At 44.7% G+C, this 27,992-nt stretch overlaps 1 long non-coding RNA gene across 1 annotated transcript; it reads right to left on the bottom strand.

Moving 5' to 3' along the window:
* Positions 1 to 5,342: 5,342 nt before the first annotated feature.
* On the bottom strand, positions 5,343 to 27,976 carry LOC129533102 (uncharacterized). Its single transcript, XR_008679137.2, has 3 exons — positions 27,632 to 27,976; positions 11,214 to 11,363; positions 5,343 to 6,389 (listed from the first exon to the last, which is right to left on the bottom strand). It is a non-coding gene; the product is annotated as an uncharacterized lncRNA (long non-coding RNA).
* Positions 27,977 to 27,992: the final 16 nt, after the last annotated feature.

Raw genomic sequence — 27,992 nt, forward strand, 5'->3', positions numbered from 1 at the left:
AGAAAAACCTTAAAATGCCAGTGCGTAAATTTACATTTATTTGTTTGCTTTGTGTTTTTGAGATGGGATCTTGCTGTGACGCCCAGACTGGAGTGTAGTGGCACAGTCATGGATCATTGCAGCCTCCACCTCCTAGCCTCAAGTGATCCATCTGCCTCAGCCTCCCAAGTATCTGGGACCACAGGAGTGCATCACCACGCTGAGCTAATTTTTTAAATCTATTATAGAGATGGGGTCTCCCTGTGTTGCCCAGGCTGGTCTTGAACTCCTGGCCTAAAGTAATCTTCCTGCCTCAGCCTCCCAAAGCACTGGGATTACAGACGTGAGCCACCGTGCCTAGTCTAAATTTACTTTTTTTTTTTTTTTTTTTTTTTTTTGAGACGGAGTCTCGCTCTGTCGCCAGGCTGGAGTGCAGTGGTGTGATCTCGGCTCACTGCAACCTCCGCCTCCCAGGTTCAAGTGATTCTCCTGCCTCAGCCTCCTGAGTAGCTGGGACTACAGGCGCCCGCCACCACACCCTGCTAATTTTTGTATTTTTAGTAGAGACAGGGTTTCACCATGTTGGCCAGGATGGTATCTATCTCTTGACCTTGTGATCCACCTGCCTTGGCCTCCCAAAATGCTGGGATTACAGGCGTGAGCCACCGAGCCTAGCCCCTAAATTTACATTTAAAATCACATTCAGATTTAAACAAAACTGATTTGTATGAAGAGGTTAATCTTTTTTAGAAAAATCATTCTGTGAAAATCAACATCTCTAGATGTGCTAAAATGTGGATTTCAAAATAATTTGCCAGAAATTTTTCCCAAAGCTGTCACAGCTCATAAATATTCTTAGCCCCAGAAAGTTTTGTCCTTCTCAAAATAAAAGTTAAAGTATTACTCAAAAATTAGCCAAGCATGGTGGTACATGCCTATAGTCCCAGCTACTTGGGAGGCTGAGGCAGGAGGACAGCTTGAACACAGGAGGTGGAGGTTGCAGTGCGCTGAGATCACACCACTGCACTCTAGCCTGGGGGACAGAGCGAGACCTGGTCTCAAAAAAAGAAACAAAAGTTAAAGTATTATTATTTATCATATTATTAATACATAAAGTTATGACAGACAATGGCATATTATTCAGGATTAAAAAGAAATGAGCTATCAAGGCATGAAATGATGTGGAGGAAGCTTAAATCCATGTTACCAAGTGAAAAAAAGGCAATCTGAAAAGACACATACGTACTGTAAACCTAAAACTGCTCTAAAAAATTAGCCTAATTAAAAGGTGGCAAAAATAAGCAAAAGACCTAAACAGACACATGACAAAAAAAAAAAAAGATACACAGATGGCAAAATAAGCATATCAAAGGATGATCAACATCATATGTCACTGGAGAACTGCAAATTAAAACAACGAGATGCCACTACACACCTGGAGTGTGAGGCAAAAATCTAAAACACTGACAATACCAAATGCTGACAAGGATGTGGAGCAACAGGAACTCTCATTCATTGCTGGTGGGAATGCAAAATGGTACAGCCACGTTGGAAGACAGTTTGGCAGTTTCTTGCAAAATGAAACACACTTTTACCATGTGATTCAGCAATCATGCTCCTTGGTATTTACCTAAATGAGTTGAAGCTTATGTCCACACAAAAATCTATACATAGAGGCCAGGCACGGTGGCTCATGTCTGTAATCCCAGCACTTTGGGAGGCTGAGGTGGGTGGATCACCTGAGGTCAGGAGTTCGAGACCAGTCTGGCCAACATAGTGAAACCCTGTCTCTACTAAAAATACAAAAATTAGCCCGGCGTGGTGACGGGAGCCTGTAATCCCAGTTACTCGGGAGGCTGAGGCATAAGAATTGCTTGAACCAGGGAGGCGGAGGTTGCAGTGAGTGGAGAGCACAGCACTGCACTCCAGCCAGGGCGACAGAGCAAGACTCCATCACACAAAAAAAATAAAATCTACACATAGATGTTTATAACAACTTTATTCATAACTGCCCAAACTGGAAAGCAACCAAAATGTCCTTTAGTAGGTGAGTGGATAAATAAACTGTAGCACACCCATACCATGGAATATCAGGTTTTCACAAAGGTGAAATTTTCTGTATGTAGATTTCAGATCAATAAATCTAATGTTTAAAAAGTCTATATTTCCAAAAACATAACAAGTAAAAAGTTTTAAAGAAGAAAATAATAAATCATAACTGTAAACATTTCATATTTTACTTCAGAAAGGTATAATAAGTAAGACCATCCTGGAAAAAACTATAAAGAAAATTTTTGTTTTTTTTTTAAGACCTGATGCATTCAATCATTTTGAATTCTTTTTAAGGATTTGAAGTTGTATTGTTGTATTCCCCCAAAGAGCATCCTAAAACTCCCAAATGTTTTAAAATAAATAAATTTTAATGACTGTAATCCAAAAACATATGATATTTTAGGAGGGATGTTGATTCTTGCACGTTTGTATGGCCTCTAAAATCAAATGGAGAAAGTAGAGGGTTGTGACAAGACCCCCAGAGTGAGTGCCTAAACTGCAGTCTCAGAGTGAGTTTACACCAGAATGAGCATGACTGAGAAATGGCAGAGCAGGCCACACTTCCCACCTATTTTTATAAGAGACTCACGTGACTCATGGCCCAGTGACCAAAGCCTGTGAGAGTCTTTGAGACTAGGGGATCTAGTACTAAGATCCCTAAGCTCCCTACTCATGAGGGTCATTCCTTCTAACAGGGACTGGTGTAGATGGAAAAGGAGCCCAAATAGAGGAGGAAGAGATTTGTGCATAAGCTTAGGCAAGATCCAAGATGCCAGGTTGAAGATGAATGCATCTGAGAACAGATTAGTTTCTGTTCAGCTTCCTTCAGATGTCTTGGAGTCTTAGGAAAATGAGGCTGTAATCACTACCACCACTGCCTTCATTTACAGTGTGTGCTTAATATGGGCTTGGCATTGTGTTTTATCTCATTTCATTCTCATAACAATCATAAAATGCAGTAATTTTCCTTATCTCCCCTGTACAAATAAAAAAGTAGAGACACAGAGAGATTAAATAGGCTGCCAGAGGAGGGATGCCCAGTCATTAAATTGTAGAAAAGGAATTCAAACATAGGCATTCTGACTCCAAAAGATTTACTCGTAACAAGTACAAAAAGGAGTTAGTTACATAAGGATTTGCATTTTTATACAAAAATTTCTACACAAAACTGCCAATAAAGGCAAGACAGCTTTAGAACCTCACCAGAGTAAAACACTAGAGGTGGAGAGAGAGGAGATGGTGTAGTCTGGGGAAGATGTATTCCAGGAGTGCTAGAGAGAGAGGATAAAGAATGCCTTCATAAAACACCCATGTGAAAATACACCCCACAGCCTTCCTGAACCCAGAAATGTCCAACAGTACAATGATACATACAGCAAATCAGGGGCTACTGTTCTGATTCTGACACTGACTCCACTGTGCCCTACAGTTAGTGTGACCCAGGGAAACACATATTATGTATGTGGTTTTCAAATTTGCCTGCATGTTGGAAATACCTGGGAGACTTTAAAAATACTAACATGTGGGTCTCGCCCCCAGAGGTTCTGATTTAATTGGTTCTGGAAATTTAAGTTTAGTTTAAGGCTTCCAAGTGACTCTAATGTGCCATCAAGGTTGAAAACCACTGTATTAGAGGGCATTACAGCTTACTTGATGAGTACTGCGAAAGACTGCTTTAGCCAATCTGCCAAACTCTGAGTTTTAGTTGAAGGGCTTAGTGCATTTACATTTAGTGTAATTATTGATAAAGTAATTATATTTATATCTACAATTTGCTATTTGTTTTCTATGTCTTTTTGTTTTTCTATGCCTCCATTATTGCTTTCTTCTGTGTTAGAGATTTTCTAGTGTATCATTTTACTGATTTTTTTTTTTTTTTAATTTTTTATTGATCATTCTTGGGTGTTTCTCGCAGAGGGGGATTTGGCAGGGTTACAGGACAATAGTGGAGGGAAGGTCAGCAGATAAGCAAGTGAACAAAGTTCTCTGGTTTTCCTAGGCAGAGGACCCTGCGGCCTTCTGCAGTGTTTGTGTCCCTGGGTACTTGAGATTAGGGAGTGGTGATGGCTCCCAACGAGCATGCTGCCTTCAAGCATCTGTTTAACAAAGCACATCTTGCACCGCCCTTAATCCATTCAACCCTGAGTGGATACAGCACATGTTTCAGAGAGCACAGGGTTGGGGGTAGGGTCACAGATCAACAGGATCCCAAGGCAGAAGAATTTTTTCTTAGTACAGAACAAAATGAAAAGTCTCCCATGTCTACCTCTTTCTACACAGACACGGCAACCATCCGATTTCTCAATCTTTTCCCCACCTTTCCCCCCTTTCCATTCCACAAAACCGCCATTGTCATCATGGCCCGTTCTCAATGAGCTGTTGGGTACACCTCCAAGACGGGGTGGTGGCCGGGCAGAGGGGCTCCCCACTTCCCAGCAGGGGCGGCCGGGCAGAGGCGCCCCTCACCTCCCGGACGGGGCAGCTGGCCGGGCAGGGGGCTGACCCCCCCACCTCCCTCCCGGACGGGGGGGCTGGCCGGACTGAGGGGCTCCTCACTTCCCAGTAGGGGCGGCCGGGCAGAGGCGCCCCTCACCTCCCGGACGGGGCGGCTGGCCGGGCGGGGGGCTGACCCCCCCACCTCCCTCCCGGACGGGGCGGCTGGCCGGGCAGAGGGGCTCCTCACTTCCCAGTAGGGGCGGCCGGGCAGAGGCGCCCCTCACCTCCCGGACGGGGCGGCTGGCCAGGTGGGGGACTAACCCCCCACCTCCCTCCCGGACGGGGCGGCTGGCCGGGCGGGGGGCTGACCCCCCCACCTCCCTCCCGGACGGGGCGGCTGGCCGGGCGGGGGGGCTCCTCACTTCCCAGTAGGGGCGGCCGGGCAGAGGTGCCCCTCACCTCCCGGACGGGGCGGCTGGCCAGGCGGGGGGCTAACCCCCCCACCTCCCTCCCGGACGGGTCGGCTGGCCGGGCGGGGGGTTGACCCCCCCACCTCCCTTCCGGACGGGGTGGCTGGCCGGGCGGGGGGCTGACCCCCCCACCTCCCTCCTGGACGGAGCGGCTGGCCGGGCAGAGGGGCTCCTCACTTCCCAGTAGGGGCGGCCGGGCAGAGGCGCCCCTCACCTCTCGGACCGGGTGGCCGGCCAGGTGGGGGGCCGAACCCCCACTTCCCTCCCGGACAGGGCGGCAGGCTGGGCGGTGGGCTAACCCCCCCACCTCCCTCCCGGACGGGGCGGCTGGCCGGGCGGGGGGCTGACCCCCCCACCTCCCTCCCGGATGGGGCGGCTGGCCGGGCGGGGGGCTGACCCCCCCACCTCCCTCCCGGACGAGGTGGCTGCCGGGCGGAGATGCTCCTCACTTCCCAGACGGGGTGGCTGCTGGGCGGAGGGGCTCCTCACTTCTCGGGCGGGGCGGCTGCTGGGCGGAGGGGCTCCCCACTTCTCAGACGGGGCGGTTGCCAGGCAGAGGGTCTCCTCACTTCCCAGACGGGGCGGCAGCCGGGCAGAGGCTGCAATCTCGGCACTTTGGGAGGCCAAGGCAGGCGGCTGGGAGGTGGTTGTAGCGGGCCGAGATCACACCACTGCACTCCAGCCTGGGCACCATTGAGCACCGAGTGAACGAGACTCCGTCTGCAATCCCGGCACCTCGGGAGGCCGAGGCTGGCCGATCACTCGCGGTTAGGAGCTGGGGACCAGCCCGGCCAACACAGCGAAACCCCGTCTCCACCAAAAAAACACGAAAACCAGTCAGGCGGGGCGGCGCGCGCCTGCAATCGCAGGCACTCGGCAGGCTGAGGCAGGAGAATCAGGCAGGGAGGTTGCAGTGAGCTGAGATGGCAGCAGTACCGTCCAGCTTCGGCCCGGCATCAGAGGGAGACCGTGGAAAGAGAGGTAGAGGTAGGGGTAGGGGTAGGGGTAGGGATAGGGGTAGGGGTAGGGGTAGGAGTAGGGGTAGGGGGAGAGGGAGAGGGCCATTTTACTGATTTCTTTCCTGTATTTTTTTAGTTATTTTCTTACTTGTTACCCTGAGGATTGCAATGAACAACTTAGTTTATAAAAATCTAGTTTGAATTATAACAGCTTAATTGAAATTATATACAAAACTGTTGCTCCTGTATAACTCCATTCACTCCTCTTTTTTGTGCTATTATTGCCGTACAGGTAACGTCTTATATAGGTTATATCCATCAACATAAATTTACAATTATTGTCACGTGCAGTTGTCTTTTAAATCATATAGGACCGGCTGGGCGTGGTGGCTCATACCTGTAATTGCAGCACTTTGGGAGGCTGAGGCCAGTGGATCACTTGAGGTCAGTAGTTAGAGGCCAGCCTGGTCAACATGGCGAAACCCTGTCACTTCTAAAAATACAAAAAAAAATAGCTGGGTGTGATGGTGTGCACCTGTAATCCTAGCCACTCAGGAGGCTGAAGCAGGAGAATCCATTGAACCCAGAGGCAGAGGTGGCAGTGAGCCGAGATTGCAGTGAGCTCAGTTCACACCACTGCACTCCAGCCTCCTGGGCAACAGAGCAAGACTCTGTCTCAAAAAAAAAATAAATAAATAAATAAAAGAAAAAAAAGGTGAAACAAAAAATCATATAGAAAAGAGTTACATGCGAAAACATAATTATACTGTTATTTACATTTACCTGTGTAGTTACCTCTACTGGTGCACCTTTCTTCTTCATATAGATTTGAATTACTGTCTAGGGTGCTTTAATTTAAGCCTGAAGAACTCCCTTTAGTATTTCCTGTAGGGTAGATTGCTAGCAATGCATTCTCTCTGTTTTTAAAATCTGGGAATATTTTATTTCTCCTTCATTTTTGAAGGACAGTTTTGCTGAATTCCTGGCTTCTGAAGGAGTTTTGTTAGATATAAAATTCTTAGATGAGTCTTTTTCTTTCAGTGCTTTGAATATAACATCCTACTGTCTCTACTATCCATAGATTTTGATGATAAATCAGCTCTTAATTTTATTGAGAAATTCTTGGATGTCATAAGTTGCTTCTTTCTTAAGATTCTCTATCTTTAATTTTGATGTTTATCATGTGTCTAAGTGTGCATCCCTTTGAGTTTATTCTACTTAGGGTTCATTAAGCTTCCTAAATACATACATAAATAAATGTTTTTCACCAGATTTGGGAAGTTTTCAGCCATATGTCTTCAAATAATTATTATTCCCCTTTCTCTCTCTCCTTACCTTCTGGGATTCCTATTATGTATATGTTGGTATGCTTGATGGTGTTCTACATATCACTGAAGTTCTTTTCATTTTTCTTCATTCTTTTTTCTGTTTCTTAGACTGGATAATCTCAGCTAACCAATCTTCAGTTTGGTGATTCTTCCTTCTGTCTCAAATTTGCTGTTGAAACAATCTAATGGCTTTTTCATTTTAGTTATTGTAAATTTTACCTCCAGAATTTCTATTTGCTTCTTTTAAAAAAGTAATTTATATCTATTGATATTCTCTATTTAGTGAGACATCACTCTTATACTTTCCTTTAGTTCTTTAGACATGGTTTCCTTTAGTTTTTGAGGGCATATTTTAAATAGCTGACTTAAAGTGTTTTTAGTAATTTAAACATCTGGGCTTACTGTGGGACAGTTTCATTGATTGCTTCCTTCCTGCACATGGGTCATACTTTCTTGTTTCTTGGCATGTGCTATGGTTTGAATGTGTCCCCCAAAATTTATGTGTTGGAAACTTAATCTCCCATGCAACAGTGTTGAGAGGTGGGAACTTTAAGAAGTGATTAGGTCACATGACTTTGCCCTCATGAATGGATTAACATCATTGTAACAGGAATGGGTCAGTTATTATGAAAGTGGGTTTGTTATAAAAGTGAGTTTGGCCCCCTCTTGCTCTCTTATTCTCATTCTCTCTTGCCCGTCTGCCTTCCACCACAGGATGACACAGTATAAAGTCCCTTACCAGATGCTAGCACCATGCTCTTGGACTTCCCAGCCTCTAAAACCATTAGCCAAATACATTTCTGTTCATTATTAGTCACCTAGCCTCAAATATTCTGTTATAGCAGCAAACAATGACAACATGGACTAAGATAGCATGTCTCACAATGTTTGTTGAAAACTACATTTCAAATAATACAGTATGGCAATTCTCAAAATCAGATTCTCCCCATTCCCCAGAGTTTGTTATTATTGCTTTTGTGTGTGTTTTTGTTTGTTCAGTGACTTCTCTGAATGAATTCTTTGTGTTCTTTGTTGTGTGTAGCCACTGAAATTCCTGCTTAGTAGTCAGCTTAGTAGTCAGCTAATGACTACAGAGAGATTTCCTTAAACACCTGGAACCAATAAGCCTCTTGGTCTTTGCCAGTGGGCCATCTGTGTACATTGGGCACACCTTTAGGACTCAGCCAGGCAGCTGACAACTCTATCTTAGCTTTCACTTCCTCACTGTGCAGAGGTTCAAGGTCAGCAGAGGTCAGAGCTCAGGGCCTTCTCAGGTCTTTCTTGAGCATGCAGACAATGCTGGGCATGCACACAGCCCAATGTGGCCTTGTAGATTCCCAGGAATATGCAGGAGCTTTTCAAAGCCCCATGGACATCCCACTCTCCAGCTTTTCCTTTTAAATTTTTTGGCTAGTCTATTATTTGCCCCAACTGTTATCCACTGCTTTGGGAGGCTGCGAAGTTAAACAATGTCTTTTAAGTGTTTTTGACAAATGTCCCCAAGGAAAGGCTTTGGTACCAGGTGAGCTCAGAGTCAGGTCAAACAAAGACAGTCTTGTTAGTAGGGTCTCTCAGGGAACCACGCAACAGGTGAAATAATGACAATTCTCAAGGAATAAGGCCTTGAAGAACCCTAGCCCATTTTGCCCCCTCTGGTGGCTGCCAAGCTGCTGGTTTTCACTGTGATTGGGAGGCTGTTTTCAAGGCTAACACAAAGTCAGAGAAAACGGAATGGAGATGGGGCGAGTGAAAATGCCATAAAGCTAGTTGTTCTTACCAAGATTCAGCCATTTTTCTTGAGTAAATTCTCCCTGGATTGCGACAAGACTTTAATGTTCAGAGTTCTGAGAAAAGTTGATTCTGACCATTTTTGCCATTTTCTCATTGCTTTCTATGGAAGAAAGAATTTTCAGAGGTCCTCACTTCGCTATTTTTGCTGACATCAACTCCCAGTAAGGTGGCTGGGTATGGTAGCTCATGACTGTAATCCCAACCCCTTGGGAGGCTGAGGCGGGTGGATCACTTGAGGTCAGGAATTCAAGATCAGCCTGGCCAACATGGTGAAACCCTGCCTCTACTAAAATACAAAAGATTAGCTGGGCATGGTGGCTCGTGCCTATAGTGCTAGCTACTTCGGAGGCTGAGGCAGGAGAATCACTTGAACCTGGGAGGCAGAGATTGCAGTGAGCTAAGATTGCACCACTGCACTCCAGCCTGGGCAACAGAGTGCGACTCTGTCTCAAAAATCAAAAACTCCCAGCAAGGAACTACTGGTCTAGTGAATGAATATCATCATATTCACACCTATGCTTCATGTTCATTTCAATTGTTTTAACACTTTGTATTAAGACAGCTCTGTTTCTCTGGAGGTCCTGCTGAGACTTCTAGCTGTGTGCCACTGGCAATGAAACCCAACACATTTACCATACACACTTGCGAGCACATTCTTCAGATATCCTTCTGAATTATAATTGTAGCTGTTGTGAGTCATTTTGGGACAGTCTGCCCTCGAGGAACCAAAACAAATAAATAGAAAAGATTATCTCTCAATAGCTTTAATTAATTTTGTTCCATTAGTCTTGCACTTTCATACTCCTATCACATAATTATTTGTAAATTATATTCATAACTGTTTCTTAATTTGTAGTAATTTTATCACTCAGAGGATAATAGTTAATTATTTTCCCTATAATTATCATGGAAGAAAAACAGGGCTCTTTAAAACTGTGAAATTAAATTGGAAAGGAATTTCAAACAGCCACACTTCCCTTTGCCCTGACATCCCAGATGGTGTCTATAGTTTGTGTTCACAGTTATGCAAAATGACAGATGTCAGGAAGCAAACATTTTCAGCATATTAATAAGAGTGAATGCACTGCCACCTTCTGCATTGCAGCCATGCACTGACACAGAATGCTGATAACTCTCAGATGGAGCAGACGAAAAGGCTCAGGTACACTCCTGGATTGTTTAGTGTCTGGAGCAGTCAATGGAAAATCAAAACACTGAAGATCTAGCACCTACTCCACCAGAGACTCACTGTGTGACTTTGGTCATGTTCCTTTTAGGAGACAGGGATATGAACTAGTAAGTAGAGAAGTAAGACTAGTAAGCAGAGAGCCACATCTCATTGATTCAGCATCATCATCAGAGATGAGCTGGTGCACACACCATAATTCTCCAAATAGCTGAAGCTTATTTTAAGCTCTGACATGTTAATTTTTATCAATTTTGAAGGAAATCCCTCTAAAACATATCATACAGTCATATTGTTTCTTAAAGTGAGTGACATAAAACATAATTTCAACCTCCTCTTTAACAACACAAAAATATATAATAGGCGGGGCGCGGTGGCTCACATCTGTAATCCTAGCACTTTGGGAGGCTGAGGTGGGTGGATCACCTGATGTCAGGAGTTCAAAACCAGCCTGGCTAACACAGCAAAACCCCATTTCTACTGAAAATACAAAAAATTAGCTGGGCATGGTGGCGACTTGGCAGGCTGAGGCAGGAGAATTGCTTGAACCTGGGAGGGGGAGATTGCAGTGAGCTGAGATCATGCCACTGCACTCCAGCCTGGGCGACAAAGCAAGACTCTGTCTCAAAAAATAACAATAATAATAATAACAACAATAAAACAGATGGGACAAATAGGTAAATTTACTCCCAAATTTACATGACATGGAAATGGACTATGTGTGGCAGTTAAAAGAGATCTGCTGTAGTCAAAGAACTCTCTTCCCAACTTGACCATTTCCAAAAAGGCCTGCATCTGCTGGAGGTGACATGTCACTCTACAGAGGCCTCTGGGCCTGACTTCTCTTCCAGAGGGCTGAGACTTAGTATGTGGATTTGCAGGCCTAGTAGCCAGAGTCGCTGATCCCTCCGGCCTCCTCTGGAATGTGTTCTTGGATGAGTTAGGCTTTCTCAACACGTGAACGCAGTGTTTCAGGTCTATCCCCTAATCTTAAGTACTATGACCCTCTTACCTTCTAGGTGAGGGGTGCCCTCCTACTCTCTGTTCAAACCATGTTTCAGGTGGAATGGAAAGGTGATGTGTCTGGTTTTCAAATCCTTGTGCGTTGGAAGCATTGATGATGACGGCAGCAACCTCAGCTCATTCATTTTAGCTCCCTCTGCTGTTTCAGCAACATAGATCATTAAAACAAAAAATTACAACAGAAAACCAAACCAACAACAACAAAACCCCTAAGAACTCTTTTTTTTTTTTCTAAGAACTCTTAAGGAGAGGAAAAGGAAAGAAACTTAATTGGGGCTGGAAAGTTTTATAAAAGAAGCAATCTTTATATGAAAAACTAAAGAGGATATGGAATACACTTTTCTAAAATAGCTACTTTTTCTTTCACTGCGTCTTTTTATCATCATTAAAAATTATGTTCACATTAATAAATATTACCAATCTGATAATAATAATTTATGGCTTGGAGTTGTTGATTTATTCTTCAACAAATATTTATGATCCCATTATGCACATAGTACATGGGGCTGGGCACTGTGGATACACAGGGGAGGAAGAGAGTTGTTTTAATAATGCTCTTTAGCTGGGCACAGTGGTTCATGCCTGTAATCCCAGCACTTTGGGAGGCCGAGGCAGGCAGATCACTCAAAGTCAGGACCAGTTTGGCCAAGATGGCAAAACCCCATCTTAACTAAAAATACAAAAATTAGCTGGGTGTGGTGGCATGTGCCTGTAATCTCAGTTACTTGGGAGGCTGAGGGACGAGAATCACTTGAAACCGGGAAGCAGAGGTTTCAGTGAGCCGAGATTATGCCACTGCACTCCACCCTGGGCAACACAGTGAGACCCTGCCTCAAAAAAAAAAAATACAAAAAGTAGCCAGGCACAGTGGCGCATGCCTGCAATCCCAGCTACATGGGAAGCTGAGGCAGGAGAATCACTTGAACCCAGAGGTGGAGACTGCAGTGAGCCAAGATCACTTCACTGCACTCCAGCCTGGGTGACAAAGAGAGACCCTGTCTCAAAAAATTTAAAAAAATATATACTCTTTAATCTCATAAATCTGCATGGGTTTATTCCTGTTTTCATTGTCATAACCATTCCTTGGACAATAGATGAAATCATTAATGAAGATTAATGTAATTTACTATAGATTTATTTTAAAAAATAAAACCCTTTAAAAGTTTTGTCTCTGATCTTCAAACCTATCATTAAAGGCAGTAGTATGAACCTTGAAAACAAACTTGGGCACGTGACCTAAACTTTCTGTGCCTTAGTTTCCTTAGTATAAACGGGATGTTGGCGATAACACTACTTCATATAGGATTGTTGGAAATAATAAATGAGTTAAATCACTTTAAGTGCTCAGGCTAATACCTGACACCCAGAAAGCACAAAATAAATGTTAGTTATCATCTTCATTCATTTGTGAATTCACTGAGCACCTACTATGTTTTTCCTATTCATATGAGCAAACATACAAAGACTTTATGCTTTGCTAATTGTTTCCATCATTTCCAGCACAATTTCTAAAAGACAAGTCTTCCATAATTGCCATCTCTGCTTCCCTACTGCCGGTTCTCACTTAAATCCTCCATACTCTGGATCCTGACTTTGGTCCCCTTCAGTACCTGTATTCCTGAAAGGCCATTAAAGATCCCCAAAGTCCCCGCGGGGCTTGGTGGCTCACGCCTGTAATCCCAGCACTTTGGGAGGCCTAGGTGGGAAGATCATGAGGTCAGATCAAGACCATCCTGGCCAACATGGTGAAACTCTGTCTCTACTAAAATACAAAAAATTAGCTGGGCGTGGTGGTGCTTGCCTGTAGTCCTAGCTACTTGGGAGGCTGAGGCAGAGGAATCCCTTGAACCCAGGAGGCGGAGACTGCAGTGAGCCGAGATCGCACCACTGCACTCCAGCCTGGCAACAGAGTGAGACTCCATCTCAAAAAAAAGAAAAAAAAAAAAAAGATCCCCAAAGTCCAGTAAGACATTCACGTGGACCTTGTTTGTCTTGAAGTCTGGAAAGCATCTGCTGTCTGACATGTATTGTTCTTGTGGTTTCTCTGACACAGTGGTGGCAGAGTTCTTTTTTTTTTTTTTTGAAACAGGGTTTCACTCTTGTTGCCCAGGCTGGAGTGCAATGGCTTGATCTCGGCTCACCACAACCTCTGCCTCCGAGGTTCAAGAGATTCTTCTGCCTCAGCCTTCCGAGTAGCTGGGACTACAGGCATGTGCCACCATGCCGGCTAATTTTGTATCTTTAGTAGAGATGGGGCTTCTCCATGTTGGTCAGGCTGGTCTCAAACTCCCGACCTCAGGTGATCCACCTGCCTCGGCCTCCCAAACTGCTGGGATGACCGGTGTGAGCCACTGCTCCTAGAGTTCTTTTATCTCTGACTCTTTTTCTGTTTCCTTTGATCTTTCTTTTGTCCCAATGAGGCAGGGAACCTAAGGATTTCCTACAACTAAATCAAACGGAAACACTTCAGTATGACAGGAAATGTCCTCTTCATTTACATAGGGCGTACACCGAGTAAATGACTTTATAACTTTGCTTCATCCTCTTCATTTACAAAGGGCATACAGTAAGTAACCAATGGAAACCTCTCGAGGGTATTTAAACCCCACAAAATTCTGTAACAGGACTCTTGAGCCTCTATGCTCCGGCCCGCTCCCACACTGTAGATTGTACTTTTGTTTTCAATAAATTTCTGCTTTTTTTTTTTTTTTTTAGACAGGGTCTCACTCTGTTGCCCAGGCTGGAGTGCAGTGGTGTGATCTCGGCTCACTACAGCCTCCGCCTCCTGGGTTCAAGTGATTCTCGTGCCTCAACCTCCCTAGTAGCTGGGACTACAGCCGTGTGCCACAATGTCCAGGTAAGTTTTGTATTTTTAGTAGGCACGGGGTTTCATCATGTTGCCCAGGCTGGTCTTGAACTCCTGACCTCAAGTGATCTGCCCGCCTTGGCCTCCCAAAGTGCTGAGATTGCAGGTGAGAGCCACCATGCCCGGCCAAATCTCCGCTTTTGTTGCTTCATTCTTTCCTTGCTTTGTTTGAGCATTTTGTCCAATTCTTTGTTCAAGACGCCAAGAGCCTGGACACCCTCCACTGGTAACACCAAGAACAAGGGTTCTCCAAAGTGCTGTATTCAACATCTTCTCTTCCTACTTTTCTGTCCTTGTGGAATAACATCCATGTTCACAGGGTCAACCATCACCACTGGGATTGGGGAATGGAGCATAGGCTGCTCTGGTGTGTTTTCCAACACCAACTACTTCTCTAATTCTCAGGATACCAACTGGGTGTCCTACAATTCAATTGCATTCTGACGCTCACTTCAGTAGTTAGTGTCAGATTCCACAGACTTAAGGACTCAGCCCCACCAGACTGCCCCCATTTCAAACACCAGCCTCAAGTCCCAGCCACAGGTACTTCTGACCAACCAGCTGTAACTCTGGGATTCCCAGGATCCCGTCTTCAGTTTTGACAATTTGGTAGAACAGCTCACAGAATTCAGGGAAACTCTTTACTTATATTTACTGCTTTATTATAAAGGGTACAACTCAGAAACAGCCAGACAGAAGAGATGCATAGGTCAAGGTATGGGGTGGGGGTGCATGGAGCTTCCACGCCCTCTGGGGCAGGCCACCATCCCAGCACCTCCATGAGCGCAGCAACCTGGAAGTTCATCAACTCTTGTTCAAGGGTCTTCAGAGAGCTGTTTTCCAGTGAGTGGGGATGAAAGTTACAACCTTCTAATCACTTGGTGTTTCTGGTTACCAATCCCATCCTAAGGCTATTTAGGGGCCCCACCCTAAGTCACCTCATTAGCATAACTTAAAGGTTGCTAGAAAGGGACTTTTTAACACAGACAAAAGCCACTCCTATCGTTCAGGAAATTCCAAGGGTTTTAAGAGCTTTGTTGCAGAAATCTGAGACAAAGGACATATATATAAAAAATGTATAAATATATATGTATTATTATTATTTTTATTTTTTTATCTTTTTGAGATGGAGTCTTGCTCTGTTGCCCAGGCTGGAGTGCAGAGGCGTGATCTCGGCTCACTGCAAGCTCCGCCTCCCAGGTTCAAGCGATTCTCCTGCCTCAGCCTCCTGAGTAGCTGGGATTACAGGCACCCACCACAACGCCAGTCCAATTTTTGTATTTTTAGTAGAGACGAGGTTTCACTATGGTGGTCAGGCTGGTCTCGAACTCCTGACCTCATGATCCACCCACCTCGGCCACCCAAACTGCTGGGATTACAGGCGTGAGCCACTGCACCCAGCCAAATATATTTCAGAGCCAAAGGGCTTGGGTATGAACTCAAGCACCATGACTTAGGAGCTGTGTGACTTGGGTGCCTTAAGTAATCTCCATGAATCACAGTTTCCTCGTCCATTAAATGGTGATAATAATAAAACCTCCCTAATAAGCTTGTTGTGAGGATTAAGCAAGTTAACAGAAGCACTTAAAATAGTACCTGGCACATAGTAAGCGATTCGAAAGTGTTTGCTCACTATTCACTCCGCGGCTCACTCCATTTAAGATAACATTCTAACTCCTCTCTTCCCTATAGGTTAAGTCCCCAAGGGCTTTTAAGGCTCTCTATTTTGCAAAATCTTAAATTCCATATTATTCAAAGCAAGTAATTTAATAAGTGTTAAATAGAGGCGAGATTGGCTAGAAGTGATCTTCATTCTAAATGAAGACCTTGGGAAGCGGGGTGTGCGTGTGTGTGAGTGTGTATGTGTGTGTGCATGTGTGTGTGAGTGTGTGTGTGTGTGTATGAGAGTGCATGAGTGCATTTGTATTCCAGAACTCCACTTTCTGGAATACGAATATTTAGGAAGAACATATCTAGGCTTTCAGTACACCTATTGAAATGGGAGACTTCCCTTATCTCCCTTGCAGGGCGTGTGGCTGGCTTCTTCCGTGCCCTGCTGCTCAGACCCCTAGGGGAGCATGCAGATGGGCAGGTGCAGAGGTCGTGGGGAGCGTTTTTGGGCTCTGACCCCCAAGGCAGTGAAGCCCAAGTGGGCGTGTGTTACTGTGTGCTCCTTCAGCTTTCCTGTCTGCTGATGGCTTGTGTTAATCAGCTGGATAGACCCTCTGCCTTACCGCAAAGGCAGAGGGCGTCCTGTATCCTGAGTTCTTACCCAGTGTACTGGAAAAATTGTATCACACGTGAGCTCAAAGGATGAGTGCAAGGTTTTATTGAGTGGTGGAAGTGGCTTTCAGTGAGATGGGTGGGGAGCTGAAAGGGAGATGGAGTGGGAAGGTGGTCTTCCCCTGGAGTTAGGACGCCCAGCACCCCCCAGCCAAACTCCCCTCGGTGTCCACATAGTTCCGCCATCCCTGGTCTGCCAGTGTCTGCTGGTGTGCTCCTCTGCTCCCCTCCATGCCCAACCACTTGTGTCTGTGCCTGCTAAGGCCTTGGGCTTATATGGACACAGGCTGGGGGGACGTGTCAGGCCAGAGAGGTCTTGGAAAATGCAACATTTGGGCACAAAATCAAAACAGGAGAGCCTGTTCTCACTTAGATCTGTGGGCACAAGCCCAAGGGTGAAGCTCTCACCAGGGACCCTGCCCTTTTCTACCCAGCACTTTCCTGCCCCCTCGTCCTGTATCACTAGCAGTATAGTAATATATACAGATAAGTACCAAACCCTTGCTTGAAGAATGAAAATCTTTCCAAATCAGAAATTAAGAAGTGATTTTTGGCAGAGATATTGAAATAAATAATGTTCCTGGTTGCTGGTGGAATGTCAGTATTTCCATTATAAACTGTCGATTCAAATTCAGATGGTACAGGATGGAGTTCACTGTGTTCCATTAAAGCCTTTGAATTCCAGGGTGTGTGCGCCCTGATTCTTTTCAGGTTATTACACAGTTTTCCTTGAAACAGGGATAAAATTGGCTGATTCATTAAACTCATCATGACATAATGCTAAGTAATAAATTCAAAGACAAACCCATACAGGAAAATCAGGTCGCAAAAACTAACAATCTTTCTTACACATCCACTTGTTTCATTTGCAGCCATTTTTATGTACTACAGTTTAATTTATGAGGAGTTCAGTTTAATTTGTGAGGACTCCTAGAATCTTTTGAAGGATCTGCTAGGAATTTGTTGCTCTGTGCAAGCAAAGATCTATGCTTCCTTTAAGACTCAGCTCAAGTCACACCTCCCATTAATCTTACTTAACCAGAAATCTTATGTAACTCTTCTTATGGACTGTGTGTTGTGTTCCCAAAAATTCATATATTAAAATCCTAGCCCCCAATGTGATGGTGTTTGGAGGTAGGGTCTCTGGGAGGTGATCAGGTTATGAGGGTGCAGCCCTTATGAATGGGATTAGTGCCCTTATGAAAAAGACCCCAGAGAGCTCCCTCGCCCTCTTTCTGCCAAGTGAGGATACAATGAGAAGTTGGCAGCCTGCACCCCAACAGACCCCTCGTAGGAACCCAGCCACGTTGGCACCTTGATCTCGGACTTCCAGCCTCCAGAATGGTGAGAAATACTTATTTGTTGCTTACAAGCCACCCAGTCTATGGTACTTTGGTATAGCAGCTTGAACTGACTAAGGCATTCCCTGGCCTAGTATTTCCACTGGTTCATCATCATAATCACCTATGAGTTTTTGAAAAAAAAAAAAAAAAATCCCAGGCCAGATTTCTAAAGATTCCCCTAGGTAAATCTGGAATAGGCCCAGTAACAATCGTAAAAGTTCCTGTGGGGATTATGATGATCAGGCAGATTTAGAAGCCACTTGTCTATCTCAATCTTCTAGTACTTAATAGGTGTGCAGTAGATGAGTTTAGAAATACCGAACTCCTGCAGACCTGCTTTTCTGAGAACTATTTCTCTATCCACAAGTAGTGGGTCCTGACAAGTTTAACTTTGGTACAAGACTTTCTTTTGGGGCACGGTGATTTGACCAAGAGAAGGTATCTGACATAAGCTGAGTCAGACTTTTTTCTTGTTTTATTTGAATTGAGAGATTGAGCCTGAAAGAGTTGGGAACTGCGTCACTTAGAAGAGCATGAGACTCAAGGTCCACAGTGCCCTGCTGGGCTTCTGGGGCTTTTCTGCTTCCCGCCTTTTCTGGGGCCCATTGTCATCAACTCTTCCTGGAGTTCCTGTGAAACACTGTGTATTGGCGCCCTAGGACTGCTATAAAAACTACCGCCACCTGAGTGCCTTCAAACAATAGAACTGGATTCTCTCCGAGTTTAGGAGGCCAGAAATCCAAAATCAAGGTGTTGGCTCACGCCTGTCTTCCTAGCACTTTGAGAGGCTGAGGCGGGTGGATCACCTGAGGTCAGGAGTTTGAGACCAGCCTGGCCAACATGGCGAAACCCCATCTCTACTAAAAATACAAAAATTAGCTGGGTGTGGTGGCGGGCACCTATAATCCCAGCTACTCAGGAGACTGAGGCAGGAGAATCACTTGAACCTGGAGGGCGGAGGTTGCAGTGAGCCGAGATCACACCACTGCACTCCAGCCTGGCGACAGAGTGAAACTCTGTCTCAAAAAAAAAAAAAAAAAAAAATCAAGGTGTGGGCAGGATTGGTTCCTTCTGGGGGCTTTTAAGGAGAAACTGCCCCAAGTGTCTCCCCTAGCTTCCTTCTGGTGTTGCCAGCAATCCTTGGCACTCCCTGGTTGTAGGCACATCACTCCAATCTCTGCGGCCTCTCCTTTTTTTTTTAAGGACACCAGTCATTGTATATAGAGCTCACCCTAAATCCAGGAAGAGTTCATCTCAAGATCTCAACTAATTACATCTGCAAAGACTCTATTTCCAAATAGGGTCAGACCCTGAGGTTCTGGGTGCACTAGATTTCAGAGGGACACTTATTCCATCCCCTACATGCTCATTTGCTTGAGTGAGCTGCCGAAGACAACACACTCAAAATCCCAAAGAGAGAGGGGATCTCTCTTCCCCAACATTTATATCAGTCCCATAAGGAACTCAGGAATCAGCTTGGGTCATGTGACCACGCCTGGACTGTGTCAAGGGAGGCAGGCATTCTGATTGGCCAGCCTGAGTCACACGCTCATGTGCATTGGGGAAAGAGGAGTCAAATGACTGACAGCTTCACCAGTCACATGGGATGGAGAAGGGAGTTTTCCCAAAGGGAAGGAATGCTGGGTAGATATAATTGCAACCCCTCAGTATCCCCATGACTCATCTGGTTTCAGATTTGAAGGAAAAATAAAAATTGCAATTGACATTTCCGTAGTTCATAAAATTTATAGCAAACTGGCCCCCAAACACTCCCTCTTTCCACAGACTTAGCAAGCTTTAGTTACAGGGTTCCTACTACCTAGTAATAAAAGATAAAAATTCTCAGATAAAGGACTTAAACCTTAGTCTCTCCATCTCAAAATTGTTACCCATAAAATCAACTGACTGTGTTCAAAGAAGTGATAGTTGTTCACATTGACATAGCACTTTGCACGTTCATATCTATTCAAAATTGATGAGCACAGTGACTCTGGGAGACAGGCATGTGCTATTATCTCCATTTCGAGGATCTGGAAAACTGAGGGGCGGAACACGAAAGATGTTTGCCGGAGGTCACATGATCAGCTTGTGCAGAACCAGCCTCAGAATCCAGACCCGCCTGATTCCTGAACAGCCTCTGCACTTATTATAATGGCCCAGTTCTGGGATCCCTTCAAAGCCAGGAGAGTACTCTGCAGAACACTTTGTCCTCCTCTCAAACAGCCCCTCCATGACACAGGGTTGCTCTTTTGCTGGGAGACACTAAGACAAACTTTTGATCTCACAAACACGTTTTTCTTCCTCAGAAACACATATTCTCATTCCAGAGAAATGCAAAGCTCAGAGGTTTGTGGAAGAATCAATCTTTGCTTTCTTCTAGAAAATGAAAAAACAGGGAGCTTTGATATTGTCTTCTCCTCCTTAAAGTAAAACAACAGACTGGGTGCGGTGGCTCATGCCTGTAATCCTAGCACTTTGGGAGGCCGAGGCAGGGGGATCACTTGAGGTCAGGAGTTCGAGACCAGCCTGGCCAACATTGCGAAACCCCATCTCTACTAAAAAAAAAATACAAAAATTAGCTGGGCGTAGTAGAGCGCCCGTAAGCCCAGCTACTCAGGAGGCTGAGGAATGAGAACTGCTTTAACCTGAAAGACAGAGGTTGCAGTGAGCTGAGATCACGCCACTGCACTGCAGCCTGGGGATAGAGCGAGACTCCATCACACACACACACACGCACACACACACACACGTATGGCTCCTTTCTCCTCTGGAACTTTGAGGACTGAGGCTTAGGGTGATGGGCTTCAGTCGTGACAGGAGGGACCCGTCAGGACTTGGGAAAATATCTGTGTGTAGGTGTGTCCATGTACTTAGCGGGCATATGCATGTGGTGTGGCATGAAATAACAATGTTAATTTTCCCACAGGGTAATTAGTTCCCAGGCAATAGCAACAGAAACCAAACAGCACTTCTTCACTATCTGCAGAATTGCGGGAATTTCCGCCATCTGCCTCATCCCAGGCCTCCTGAACAATTGAAAAGGAACCCAGGAAAAAGGGTGGAGAAGAGGGTTAATTTTAGGTGTCAACTTGGGTAGGTCATGGCACCCACATATTTGATCAAACACCAGCCTAAAAACAAACAAACAAACAAACACAAACCTTTGCAGCAACAAAGGTGTTTGATTAAGCACCTCTGTTGTTTGTGTTTGTTTTTGAGTCAGAGTCTCACTCTGTCACCCAGGCTGAAGTGCAATGGCACGATCTCAGCTCACTGCAACCTCCCCTAACTGGATTCAAGCGATTCCCCTGCCTCAGCCTCCCTAGTAGCTGGGACTACAGGCACCTGCCACCACACCCAGCTAATTTTTGTATTTTCAGTAGAGACAGGGTTTCACCATGTTGGCCAGGCTGGTCTCAAACTCCTGGCCTCAAGTGATCTGCCCTCCTTGGCCTCACAAAGTGCTATAATTACAGGCATGAGCCCCACACTCAGCCTCAAACACCTTTGTTGCTGCAAAGGTTTGTTTTTTTGTTTTATTTCCTTTTTTGTTTTTTGAGACAGGGTCTCACTCTGTCACCCAAGCTGGGGTGCGGTGGTGCAGACATGGTTCACTGCAACCTCTGCCTCCTGGGCTCAAGTGATCCTCCCACCACGGCCTCCCAAGTAGCTGGGACTACAGGTGAGCATCACCGTGCCCGGCTAGTTTTTTGTATTTTTTGTAGAGGGGGTTTCCTCATGTTTCCCAGGCTGTGCAAAGGTATTTTAAAGATGAAATGAACATTTAAGTCACTAGACTTTGAGTAAAGTAGATGGTCCTCTGTAATGTGGGTGGGCCTCACACAAGCAGTTGAAGGCTTTATGAGAAAACTGGCTGAGGTTCCCCTGAAGAAGAAGGAATTCTGCCAGCAGACTGTCTTGGGATTTGATCTGCAGCATCAATGCTTTCCTGGGTCTCCAGCCTGCCAGCCTACCCTGCGGACTGTGGGCTCACCAACAGCACTGTGTGAGCCTCCAACAGGACTGTGTGAGCCAATTCCCTGGCACAAATCCCTGAATATAAATCTCTACACGTCCTGTTGGCTCTGTTCCCTCCAGCGCATCCTTGCACACACGCTTCTGGCTGCCCCGTGACGCCGGCTTTCCCCCTTCACTGGTCACATGGCGGCTTTGCTTCCCTGTCACCCACCCCGGGCCCATGGGCTCTGCTGTATCTTGTCTCTTCCCATGTAGGCCGGTCCTACCAAGTACAGGGGTCGTTTTCACACATGCTGTCATTGTCTCATATCTCTCCGTCCCCTGCTCAGACACACTCTGCCCCTTGAGCTGTCCTTGAGCTGATGACTACCAAGCATCGCCGACTTGCACTCAGCTCTCAGGGACGTCAGCATCACAGCTCCTTCTGGTTTCTTAACTCCTCTTTGAAAGACATTTCTAGGGGAAGCCATTGTTTCTAATTACCTTCAGAGGTTATCACCAAAACCTCCTTTCTGAAAAAAATTAGTACATTTATACAGTAAGTCCTCACTTAACATCATAGGTAGGGTGTTCGAAACTGTGACTTTAAGCAACGTGTACAGCAGGTCCTTGAATAACATTGGTTATAATATCGATGAGGGAAAAACATCGGTTTCATTATACATTGTTTTGCTTAAAGTTACAGTTTCCAAGAACCTATCTATGACATTAAATGAGGACTTCGTGTATATTCAAATGGATTCTCTTTCTGAGTCTCTAGATATAGACTATAATGTGAATTCTAATCATCACGTTATTTCCTGAGCTCCTGTATGCTCAGTTATATGCCTTAGTTTTGATTTTGGATATGCTAATCCTCATGTTAAGTTCCTCATCACTTGGAAACTGAAACATCGGATGCTCTATCAGCAGCCTAGGGATGCTCACATTTAATTAAATGCAACTGGGAAGATACTTCTTTAATAATTGTTTAGTCTATTATCACTTATCAAGTAAGTATATAGCAGCTCTAATCTTCAGGAATAAATGACTTTCACCTCCCTTCTTTTCTGTAAAATGCACAAATTGCCATGAGCTCTTCTTGGTATTGGAGCTACTTTTCTTTTGAGGGTGACAATCCATTCCTTTACTACAGTACTTGAAAACTTGTCCTTGAAAATGACCCAAGAGACCAGGGGAAAATGCAGTGAGCCTCCTGTTTGAGGGTGACACAGTCAGTGCTTGTCTTTACCTCCCTCCCTAGCTCCCAAGATCTAATGAAAAGGATACACAACATATGTTCTTAAGAGAATCAATCCATTCCCCATCACAGAGCTGGGAAAGAAGAAAGGCTGTCACCATTAAAGCAGAATTTGGTGGGGGGGGGGGGGGGGTGGTACAGATTCCTGTAATATTGAAATCAAATGGCCTCAATTTATGAAGAAACTAAGGCAGAGAGTTCCACCACTAAACACAGGCATTGTCAGAGGCATGCCATTCTCCCAAACAGAGCCCCAGAGAAACTCCAAGCTCAGGGTCAACAGAAACGAACACAGACCTTAGTTAAAAGGCTGACTGCCGATTGTCATGTCTCGCTGCCACTTTGCATATAAAAATAGGAAAACGTAAACATCAAGTAGAGATGTGTGTAAAGGATACTAATAGTTGGAGAAACACACATGGCCCTTATGCACATAAAAAGATGCTCAAATTCTCTAGTGGTCTAGTAGATAAGTGCAAAAAGAATGATGACAACATACCATATTTTACTCATTTGAAAGCTGATACTATCCTGTTTCAGTAAATGTATGGGTGAATGGTCTCTGCCTGTTGGTAGGAATCTAAAGGTATAGTTGTTTCTGTTTTTTTTTTTCCTTAGTTGCTCCAGAGCTAACTCCTCGGCAGTGCACCCAGAGTGAGTCTAAAAGTACAGTCTTTTGGGATGACAATTTGTCACTATCTAACAAAATGTCTCATGTCTTCGTACAGCAATTCTTCTTTGACTTTACAGAAATATTGACACATGCAGAAGAATACAAGTGCAGGAATATACCACATAACATGGTTTGCAATGGCTAATAATTAGAAACAATTTATAGAGAAATGGATAAATTACAGTTTATTTATAGTAAGGAAAACTATGTTTAAAAGATCTGACAGGGAAAGACCCTTAAGATATATTGTTTAAAAAAATAAGCAATGTGCACCTGGTATAATCCTAATGAACCCAAAGTAATCACAAGTGTCCTTACAAGAAGGAGGCAGTGGAGTTAGGGTCGGAGAGAAGATGTAAGGATGGGCACAGAGGTCAGAGAGAGGAGAAGATGCTTTGAAGATTGAGGAAGGGGCCTTGAGTAAAGAAATGCAAAAGCCAGAAAAGGCAAGGAGACAAAATCTTCCCTGGAGCCTATACCTCTTTTGTTGTTGTTGATTTTCAAACAATTACGAACATACTGAAATTTTCAAGAATAGTAGGACTTTTTTCCCTGAACCATGTGAGAGTAATGCTGACACAAAGCCCCATCATTCTGAATTCTTTAGTTTGTAATTCCTACAAACAAGGAGATTCTCCTACACAAGCAACATACCACCAGCAAAATCAGGAAATTAACAATGAAATCTTCCTACCACCTACTCTACAGATTCCACCCCAGTTTCTCCAATTGCACCAATCGTATCCTTTATAGTCAAAGGATCCAGGACACAGGACACGGTCTCCCGCTGCTTTCACTGGTCATGTCTCTACTCACTTTCAATCTAGAGGCTGTCTTCTCGCTGCCTTCTATCAGGTGGCAAATGATTCTGATTTGTCCGTTTCTGCTGAGATGAACTTGATTAAGGTGGTATTTGTCAGATTTCTCCACTGTGCATGACTAATGTTTTGGAATCAGTAAGGAAACGTGAGACTATTTAAATATCCCATTTCTTTCTTTCTTTCTTTCTTTCTTTCTTTCTTCTTTCTTTTCTTTCCTTTCCCTCCCTCCCCCTCTCTCTCTCTTTCTCTCTCTCTCTCTCTCTTTCTGATAGTCTTACTCACTTGCCCAGGCTGGAGTACAGTGGCGTGATCTCAGTTCACTGCAACCTCCACCTTCCAGGTTCAAGCAATCTTCCTTCCTCAGCCTCCCTAGTAGCTGGGATTACAGGTGCCCGCCACCACGCCTGGCTAATTTTTGTATTTTTAGTAGAGACTGGGTTTCGTCATGTTGGCCAGGCTGGTCTGGAACTCCTGACCTCAGGTGAACCGCCCACCTCGGCCTCCCAAAGTGCTAGGATGACAGGCGTGAACCACCGTGCCCAGCCTCAATATTCCATTTCTTATCAAACATTGACTCACTGATTTTAGCTTCCATTGATATTTTTGGATGATTTAATTATTGCCTTATTAATGACCAAACAGTGATTTTTCTAACTGCATCATTTTTTTCTACATTTACTGGTTGCCACTTGCATTAGTGTCCTATTGTGTGTCATACTGTATTAGTGCTGCTATAACAAACTACCATAACCTTAGCGGGTTAAAACAACTTAAATGTATTATTTTATAACTCTGGAGGCCAGACATTCCCCATCGGTGTCACTAGGTTAAAATCAAGGCACTGGCAGGCCTGTGTTCCTCTTAAAGGCACCAGGGAAGAAGCCGTTCCCTTGCCTTCTAGCTTCTAGAGGACGCCTGCATTCCTGGGCTATGGCCCCCTCCTCTATCTTCAAGCCATCAGCATAGCACCTTCCCTCCTCTCTGATCTCTGCTTTCATCCATTTATCCTCTCTCTGATTCTGCTCCTCATGGCTGCTTTGTGTAAGGACCTTTGTGACCACATTGGGGACCTCCCCCCCATAATCCAGGATTATACACACTCGTCTGCATTTAAATCTACATATTATACATAATATAGACACATATTTGTATAATATATCTTTATTTATCTATATAGTTTTTTTGAGACATGGTGTCATTCTGTCACCCAGGCTGGAATGCAGTGGCACGATCTTGGCTTACTGCAGCCTCAACCTCCTGGGCTCAAGTGATCCTCCCACCTTAGCCTCCCAAGTAGCTGGGACTACAGGTGTGCACCACCACACCTGGCTAATTCTTAATTTTTTTGTAAAGAAGGGATCTCACTATGTTGCCCAGGCTGGTCTCAAACTCCTGGCCTCAAGTGATCCTCCGACCTTGGCCTCCCAAAATGTTGGGATTAAAGGCAGGTGTGAGCCACTGCACCCGACCCTTATCTATATATTCAAAACCATGAGTTTGCACCAATGCCTTTAATTCCAATCCAACACCATAAGGTTCAGATTAGTTGTCTTATCATTCACTCTGCAGCTCATTTCCAACAATGAAAAGCCTGACTCCCACCACTTTCAATATGTTTCACTATTGGACTAATCCCTCTTGTGTGTGTTCAGTCTCCCCTCCCGGCCAGACCCCTCCACTCTCCTCACCCTACGCGGCCTGCCAGGTGAAAACAATACAGGGACTGCCACTAAGCCCTACTTTTTTTCTTTTATTTTTCTTTCTTTTTTTCCCCTCCCTCCTTCCTCTTTCTTTTCCCTCCCTTCCTCCCTCCCTCCTTCCTTTCCTTCCTTTCTTTTCTTTTTCTTTTTGTTCCTTCCTTCCTCTTTCTCTTTCTTTTCCTTCCTTCCTTTCTCTCTCTGTCTCCTTCCTTCCTTCCCTTCCTTCCCTCCTCTTCCCTCCCCTTCCTTCCTTCCTTTCTTCTTTCTTTCTTTCCTTCCTCTTTCTTTTTTTTCAAGGTCAGTCTGGCTCTGTCACCCAGGCTGGAGTACAGAGTGGCCTGATCTTGGCTCAAAGCAGCCTTGACCACCCTAGGCTCAAGCTATCCTCCTGCCTCAGCCTCCTGAGCAGCTGGGACCACAGGGCTGCACTACCACACCGGGATAATTTTTGTGTCTTTTGTAGAGACGGGGTTTCACCATGTTGCCCAGGTTGGTCTCGAACTCCTGAGCTCAAATGATCCACTCACCTTGGCCTCCCAAAGTGCTGGGATTACAGGCATGAGCCACTGGGCCCAGCCTGTTTTTTTCTTAAATACTACTACTTATCTTAGAACTAAATGTGAAATCATCCAAATATCATATTATCCTAAATTTGATTAAGATAATTACTGTTGGCTGGAAAAGGTAGTATTACATATGGCTTAATTCCTTTACTGTATAGTCCACAGAGATTGAGACTTTAATCTTCACATTGAGTGGAAAATAAGAGAGAATATGTTCAGATGACAGTAAAATAAAGTCAAATTAGACTTTCAGACAAAATTACATTAAATATATTTTGACATTGAAACAAGTGACCAAGTGCAGTTGAGGAATTTCTTTGACTCATGACATTTACAGTAAGAGTAAATATAGAGGCCGGGCACAGTGGCTCACACCTGTAATCCCAGCACTTTGGGAGGCAGAGGTGGGTAGATCACGAGATCAGGAGATCCAGACCATCCTGACTAACACGGTGAAACCCCGTCTCTACTAAAAAATACAAAAAATTAGCCCGGCGTGGTGGCGGGCGCCTGTGGTCCCAGCTACTCAGGAGGCTGAGGCAGGAGAATCACTTGAACCCGGGAGGCGGAGGTTCCGGTGAGCCGAGATCGCGCCACTGCACTCCAGGCTGGTGACACAGCGAGGCTCCATCTCAAAAAAAAAAAAAAAAAAAAAAAGAAGAAGAAAAAGAAAAAGAAAAACTCAGCTGTTAAACATTTCTTGCTCAAATAACTTCTGTAAAATGCTTAATAGAATAAATGATCGTATCAGTCAGGGTTCTCTGGAGAAACAGAACCAATAGGAGATATATATGTATGTGTGTATGTATACATACACACACAAAGAGAGAGACAGGGAGAGAGATTTTAAAGAATTGCTCAAGTAATTGAGGAGTCCGGCAAGTCTGAAATCTCTAGGACAGGCCCACAGGTTGGAAATTCAGGCAGGAGTTGATGTTACCTTCTCGAGTCCGAAATCTGCAAAGCAGGCCAAGCCCTCCGGAAACTCACTCAGAGTTTCTGTGCTGCAGGCTCGAGGCAGAATTCCTTTTTTCTCGGGAAAGGCTCAGTCTCTGCTCTGAAAGCCTTCAGCTGATTGGATGAAGCTCACCCACATTCAAGAGGATAATCTACTTTACTCAGAGTCAGCTGATTGTACGTATCAATCACATCTACACAATACCTTCACAGCAACATCCAAGTTAGTGTTTAACCAAGCAGCTGGGCCCCACGGCCAAGCCAAGTTGACACATAATGAACCATCACTGTCTCTGTAACTATCTGTTTTCAAAGAAACATTGATTTTCTTTCGCAGTCACTTC

The sequence above is a fragment of the Gorilla gorilla genome, chromosome 3 (genome assembly GCF_029281585.2).
Source record: "Gorilla gorilla gorilla isolate KB3781 chromosome 3, NHGRI_mGorGor1-v2.1_pri, whole genome shotgun sequence".
Lineage (NCBI taxonomy): Eukaryota > Metazoa > Chordata > Mammalia > Primates > Hominidae > Gorilla > Gorilla gorilla.